Below are 6752 nucleotides of genomic sequence, written 5' to 3'. Positions count from 1 at the left end.
TCCTCTCTCACTTTCTCTCAACTTTTCCTTACTATTTTCCCTTTTGTTCAAGTGCCGATTTCTTCTCTTGGGAAAGAGGTCCTCATCAGCCATTGTTGAGCAGAAATTAAAGTGTTCATAAGCCACCTTGATAGCCGAGGACAACGGAGAACAGAGAACGGAGAAATCAGTCAAGCCACGAAGAAACACTAGATTTGCTTATTGTTCCCTATCTCTTTAAATTTTGTTCTTGTTTTGAAAAACATGTTTATGAATATTTATGCTATTGAAATGGTTATTTTGATCAATCTAGCTTAAATTTAATCCATGTTGGGTTGATTATATTTTGCCTGCTTGAATTATTGAAATTGTGTTTGTGATATTATAGGCCTTGGTAAGATGCTTGATTAAGTAAAATCATGCCTAAGTTATTATTGCAATATTAATTGTTAGATAACTAATGAATCAATTATTAAATCGTATTGAAATTGTAATTAGTCAACACAATACTTAATCAGTGCATGTTTATTCTTCTAAGGTAGTTGAAGTTAATTTCGCATTGTATTTGGCGATACATATGCCTTGCATAACTTACAAGATTATTGTGATTAAACTGTTTCAAGGTAGAAATACTCTGTTACCTCACTTGATCTTTTATATGCTTGTGAAGATTGATTAATCGCTTGGATTGACATTGAAAAATGTTCAAGAGATTGATTAATTTAATAAGTATGTATAAGCAGTAGTTAGCAAATTACCGAGTTGCCGTGAATTTGTTCGTAGCAGTATAAACATAAGTTTAATAATTCTAAGTTAAAGGAATGTAATTAATCCAACACAATTATATCATCTTGATTAAACCTTGTTTGAAATCGTGCATTAGAACCGTTTTATTTTTAAATTTATTTTTTTTTTAGTTTTTAACCCTTAGTTTTTAATCATCTTTAAACCAAAATATTTTCCATCACCAAAGTGTTTTAACATTAATTTAATAAATATTCTTTTTTACAGTCCCTGTGGGTACGATAACTCGACATTTACTTGTCACTTTATTACTTGTTGCGATTGTGTACACTTGTACATTTTTGCCGTTCCAAGTTTTTGGCGATGTTGCCAGGGACTGTTTTAAAAAAGCCATTATTTGTGAATCTATTTTTACATTTTGGTTCACTTATTTTCCTGTTTTAATATTTACTTAATCTTTCTATGATTATTTCAGGTATTTATGAGTATTGACCAGATTATCGACTTACTCCTTATGGACCCTAAAATAGAACGAACCTTTCGACAGCGAAAAAGACAAGCGAACTAGAGAAGGATCGAAGAGATAAACTTTAAGAATATGAATCAAGGAAATGGAGCAAACCTTGCTCAGAATCCTATCCTTATTGCTGATGATAGGGATAGAGCTTTACGACAGTATGCCGTGCCAGTATTTAACGATCTTAATCTAGGTATTAAGAGACCCGAAATCGACGCACAACAATTCAAGCTGAAGCCAGTCATGTTCTAGATGCATCGACTGTGGGCCAATATAGTAGAATGCCTACTGAAGATCCTCATCTTCACTTAAGACTATTTATGGAAGTGAGCGATTCTTTCAAGTTAGTCGGAGTACCCGAGATGCATTACGACTGAAGCTGTTCCCATATTCGCTAAGAGATAGAGCTCATGCCTGGTTGAACTCATTGCCACTGAACTCCATTTATACCTGGCAAGATTTAGCCGAGATATTACTCATGAAGTATTTCCCGCCGAGCAAGAATGCCAAGTTGAGGAATGAGATCACCGCCTTCCAACAAATGGATGATGAGTCCCTGTATGAAGCATGAGAAAGGTACAAAGAGTTATTACGAAAGTGCCCTCATCATGGAATCCCACATTGTATTAAACTTGAGACATTCTATAATGGTCTCAACGCTCATACGAGGATGGTAGTGGATGCCTCTGCTAATGGTGCTCTCCTTTCTAAGTCTTATAATGAGGGTTACGAAATTATTGAGACGATTGCCAGCAACAATTATCACTAGCCAACCAATCGAGCAGTGTCAGGAAGACGAGTCGCTGGAATACAGGAAGTGGACGCTCTCACTTCACTCGTATCTCAAGTATCTTCAATATCCTCAATGCTTAAGAATCTTACCACTAATGGCTCTAACAGTTTTGCAGCCCAACCACCTAACCAATTTGAGAATATAGCTTATGTGTATTGTGGGGAAGGACATTTGTTTGAAGAATGCCCATCGAACCCCGAATCTATATATTACATGGGTAACCAAAATCAAAATCGAGGGAGGCAAGGACTGTAATCCAACTTTTATAACTCATCGTGGCAAAGTCACCCGAATTTTTCCTAGAGTAACCAAGGGGCTGGAACTAGTAACACTTACGCCCAACCTAGACCAACTTAGCTACCTAATTTCCCCCAACAAGTTCAAAAACCAACCCAAGCGTAACCTTCCAATATAGCTTAGAGAATCTATTGAAGGCGTACATGGTGAAAAATGATGCCACTCTAAGGAATTTGGAGAATCAAGTGGGCCAGCTTGCTATTGAACTCAGGAACTGAGCACAAGGTGCTCTACCTAGTGACACGGAGAATCCTAGAAATCTAGGGAAGGAACATTGTAAAGCGTTGGCATTGAGGAGCGGAAAGACAGTAGAGCCCAACATTGTCGAAGTTGAAAAGGAGCCAGCTGTCGCTCAAGATTCAGAAGAAGTTCAACCAAGTGTTGAAATTCCAGTTTCACCAGAACAAGAATTTGCAACACCTGACAAAGTAACCTCAGGACTAGCTAATTCTGATCAACTAACAATGTCGTTAGATGCAGAATTACTGCCAAAGACAAATCAACCAGAATCAGTCCCAGTAATGAAACCACCACCACGCTACCCTCAAAGACTTTAGAAATAGAAGTAGAAGATTCAATTCAAGAAGTTCCTTGACGTACTCAAGCAACTTCACATCAACATCCCATTGGTTGAAGCACTTGAGTAAATGTCGAACCACATCAAGTTTATGAAAGATATCTTGTCTAAGAAACGAAGACTAGGAGAATTTGAGACGGTAGCTCTGACGAAGGAATGAAGTGCATATCTTCAAGACAAAATACCCCTAAATTTGAAGGATCCTGGATTTTTTACCATATCGTGCAACATTGAAGGAACATATTGTGGTAATTCATTATGTGACTTAGGTGCAAGTATCAACTTGATGCCTATGTCAATATTTAGAAAGTTGGAGATAAGAGAAGTTAGACCAACTACAGTTACGCTTCAACTAGCAGATCGATCCTTAGCACATCCAGAAGGAAAAATCGAGGACGTATTGGTATGTGTAGATAAGTTTATCTTTCCTGCTGACTTTGTAATTCTAGATTTTGAAGCAGACAAAGAAGTACCAATCATCCTAGGAAGGTCGTTGCTAGCAACTGGAAAGACCCTTATTGATGTGTAGAAGGGTGATCTCACTATGTGTGTTCAGGATGATCAGGTAACATTTAACGTTTTTAAGTCTATGCGATTTCCTGACACAATAGATGGCTACTCTTGAGTGACCGATTTAGAGGATTTAATAGTGGAGAAGCAACTCAACTGTGTTAAGGACCCACTGGAAAGAATTTTAACATCGGATCTTCCAAATGATGAAGAGGAGGACGAATACTTAGCTTTGCTTGAAGCTAATCAAAGGGGATTTAATCTGCAAACCCGTTTTGAAGCTTTGGAGTTAGAAAAGAGGGATTATTCCCAACCAAAAGCGTCCATCGGGAAGCCACCTAAATTAGAATTAAAGGTATTACCTTTTTATTTAAAATACGTTTATTTAGGTAACGCTTCTACTCTGCCCGTGATTGTTTCAGCAGAATTGATTACTAAGCAAGACGAGAAACTTATCTTAGTTCTAAAATAATTCAAGAAGGCCATCAGATGGACCATAGCCGATATTTACGGTATTAGTCCATCTGTATGCATGTACAAGATTATCCTGAAAGAAGGAAAAAAATGGACGATCGATGGACAACGGTGACTGAACCCCATCATGAAGGACGTACTAAAAAAAGAGATCATCAAGTGGTTAGATGCGGGTATCATCTATCCCATCTCAGATAGTTCATGGGTAAGCCTAGTCTAGTGTGTGCCAAAAAAAAAAGGTATCACGGTCGTGAAGAACGAGAACAACAAGTTGATACTAACTAGAACAGTTATGGGATAGAGAATCTACATCGATTACCGGAAGCTGAACAAGGCAACTAGGAAATATCACTTTCCTTTGCCTTTCTTGAACCAGATGCTGGATAGACTCACAGGACGAGATTAATACTGTTTTCTCAATGGATAATCAGGGTATAATCAGATTACAGTAGCATCAGAAGATCAACACAAAACAACATTCACCTGTCCGTACGGTACGTTTGCATTTAGACGCATGCCATTTGGTTTATGTAATGCACCTACTACATTTCAAAGATGTATGATGTCTATTTTTACTGATATGGTTGAGAAAAATTTGGAAGTTTTTATGGACGATTTTTCAGTATTCAGAGATACTTACGATGATTGCTTAGCCAATCTGAATAAGGTACTAAGGCGATGCGAAGAAACGAATCTCGTACTCAACTGGGAAAAGTGCCATTTTATGGTACGAGAAAGAGTTGTTCTAGGGCATCGGATAACGAGACATGGGATCGAGGTAGGCAAAGCAAAGGTAGACATTATTGAGAAACTCCTACCTCTAACATCTGTAAAGGGTGTTAGGAGCTTTTTAGGCCACGCTAGTTTTTATCAAAGATTTATCAAGGACTTCTCCAAAGTTGCTAAACCCTTATGCAAATTATTGGAGAAGGACTCTATATTTAAGTTTGATGAGGAATGCTTAAAATCCTTCAACGATTTGAAGAGTCGATTAGTCACGACACCCATAATCGTCACACCAGACTGAGATTTTCCATTCGAATTGATGTGTGACGCAAGTGACTTCGCTTTTAGAGTTGTTTTGGGCCAGCGAAGGAACAAAGTTTTTCATCCCATCTACTACACAGGTCGAACCCTAACAGGAGCTCAACTGAATTATACGGTAATAGAAAAATAGTTACTTGCTATTGTGTTTGCTTTCGACAAGTTTCGATTTTATGTGGTAGGTACCAAAGTGACTATCTATACGGACCACTCGGCAATTAAGTATTCACTTGCGAAGAAAGATGGTAAATCGAGGCTGATCCCATAGGTACTTCTACTTTAAAAGTTCGATCTAGAAATTCAAGGTCGAAAGGGAGTCGAAAATCGAGTAGTAGATCACTTGTCCAGATTGGAGCCACAAGAAGGGAATTCTCCTTTTATACAAATTCAGGAGACGTTTCCAGACGAACATATATCCTGAAGCTAAATCATGTCCATAATACCCCTTGGTTTGCTGATATTGCTAACTATTTAGCTTGTGGTTTGATGCCAATGGATAAGACGTATCAACAAAGGAAAAAGTTTCTTCACAATGTGAGTGAAATAAGAGGGGTTTATAGTGAGTGAAAGAAGAAGATGGAAAGGCGTGGTTTTTCTGAAGGGAAATAAAGCTGGCAGGAATAATTGCATCCAATGAGAAGTGGGCCTACTCAGAAAGATCAGATGGCTAGGTTACTTTTGATCAAACAATGGGATTTGAAATTTCTGATCTGCCCTTTCCTGAGTCAGAAGTGATAGTATAATAGTAAGAACTGCGTTTACAATAAAGCCCAAGTGTGTCGATAATGATACCTAATTATTCTGCAAAAATAGAAAAAAAATAAAACATACTTGAACAAAAATATAATAAAAAGAAAATCACAGAATAAATTTCATAAGAATTAAGATTTTTCGACTAATTTAATGGTCTCTGCTTGCTTGTGATCAATATTCTCAAAATAGTGTTTCAACCGCTGTCCATTCACTTTGAACTGGTGTCCATCATGTCATGCCATCGTTTGGTCTTTTCTTTGTAAATTGAAACATTTTCATAAGCATTTCGCCTAATCTCCTCTAGTTCAGTGATATCCAACAGCCTTTTCTTTCCATTAGCTTCATAGTCCATGTTCAATTGTTTAATTGCCCAAATTGCTTTGTGCTCCAGTTCAACTGGCAAGTGACATGCTTTTCGAAAAACCAATTGATACGGCGACATCCCTAATGGATTTTTGTATGCTATCCACAATGCCCATAAAGTGTCATCCAATCTGGAAGACCAATCTTTCCTCGAAGGGTTCACAACCTTCTCAAGAATATTTTTAATTTGTTGATTCGATACTTCGACTTGTCCATTAGTTTGTGGATGATAAGTAGTAGCCATTCTATGATTAACTCCATATCTCTTCAGTGCGGCTACCATTTGGTTGCAATGAAAGTGTGTACCCTGATCACTAATCAATGCCCTTGGTGTGATAAAGCGTGTAAGTATATACTTGTGAAAAAATTTAAGCACTGTATTTGCATCATCCTTTGGGACTACAATAGCTTCAACCCACTTCGAGACATAGTCAACAGCTACTAATATATAAAGATTTCCAAATGAACTTAGAAATGGTCCCATGAAATCCATACCCCAAACATTGAACAATTCAACCTCCATAATTAGCTGCTGGAACATTTCATTGCGTCGGGATGTAGAACCAGTTCACTGACACCTATTGCATTGATTCACAAAATTATGGGTGTCTTTGAATAATTAAGGCCAGTACAATCCTAATTGGAGAACCTTAGCGCAGTTCTCATGCCACCAAAATGACCTCCATAAGGAGCATCATGAC

General features: G+C 37.6%; 1 non-coding gene across 1 annotated transcript; it reads right to left on the bottom strand.

Annotated features, from left to right (window-relative positions):
* Positions 1-1748: 1748 nt before the first annotated feature.
* On the bottom strand, positions 1749-1855 carry LOC128032876 (small nucleolar RNA R71). The gene has a single exon (XR_008189217.1). It is a non-coding gene; the product is annotated as a small nucleolar RNA R71 (small nucleolar RNA).
* Positions 1856-6752: the final 4897 nt, after the last annotated feature.

Source organism: Gossypium raimondii, chromosome 9 (assembly GCF_025698545.1).
Source record: "Gossypium raimondii isolate GPD5lz chromosome 9, ASM2569854v1, whole genome shotgun sequence".
Lineage (NCBI taxonomy): Eukaryota > Viridiplantae > Streptophyta > Magnoliopsida > Malvales > Malvaceae > Gossypium > Gossypium raimondii.
The sequence above is the reverse complement of the archived record's forward strand: the minus strand, read 5'-3'. Positions and strand labels throughout refer to the sequence as shown.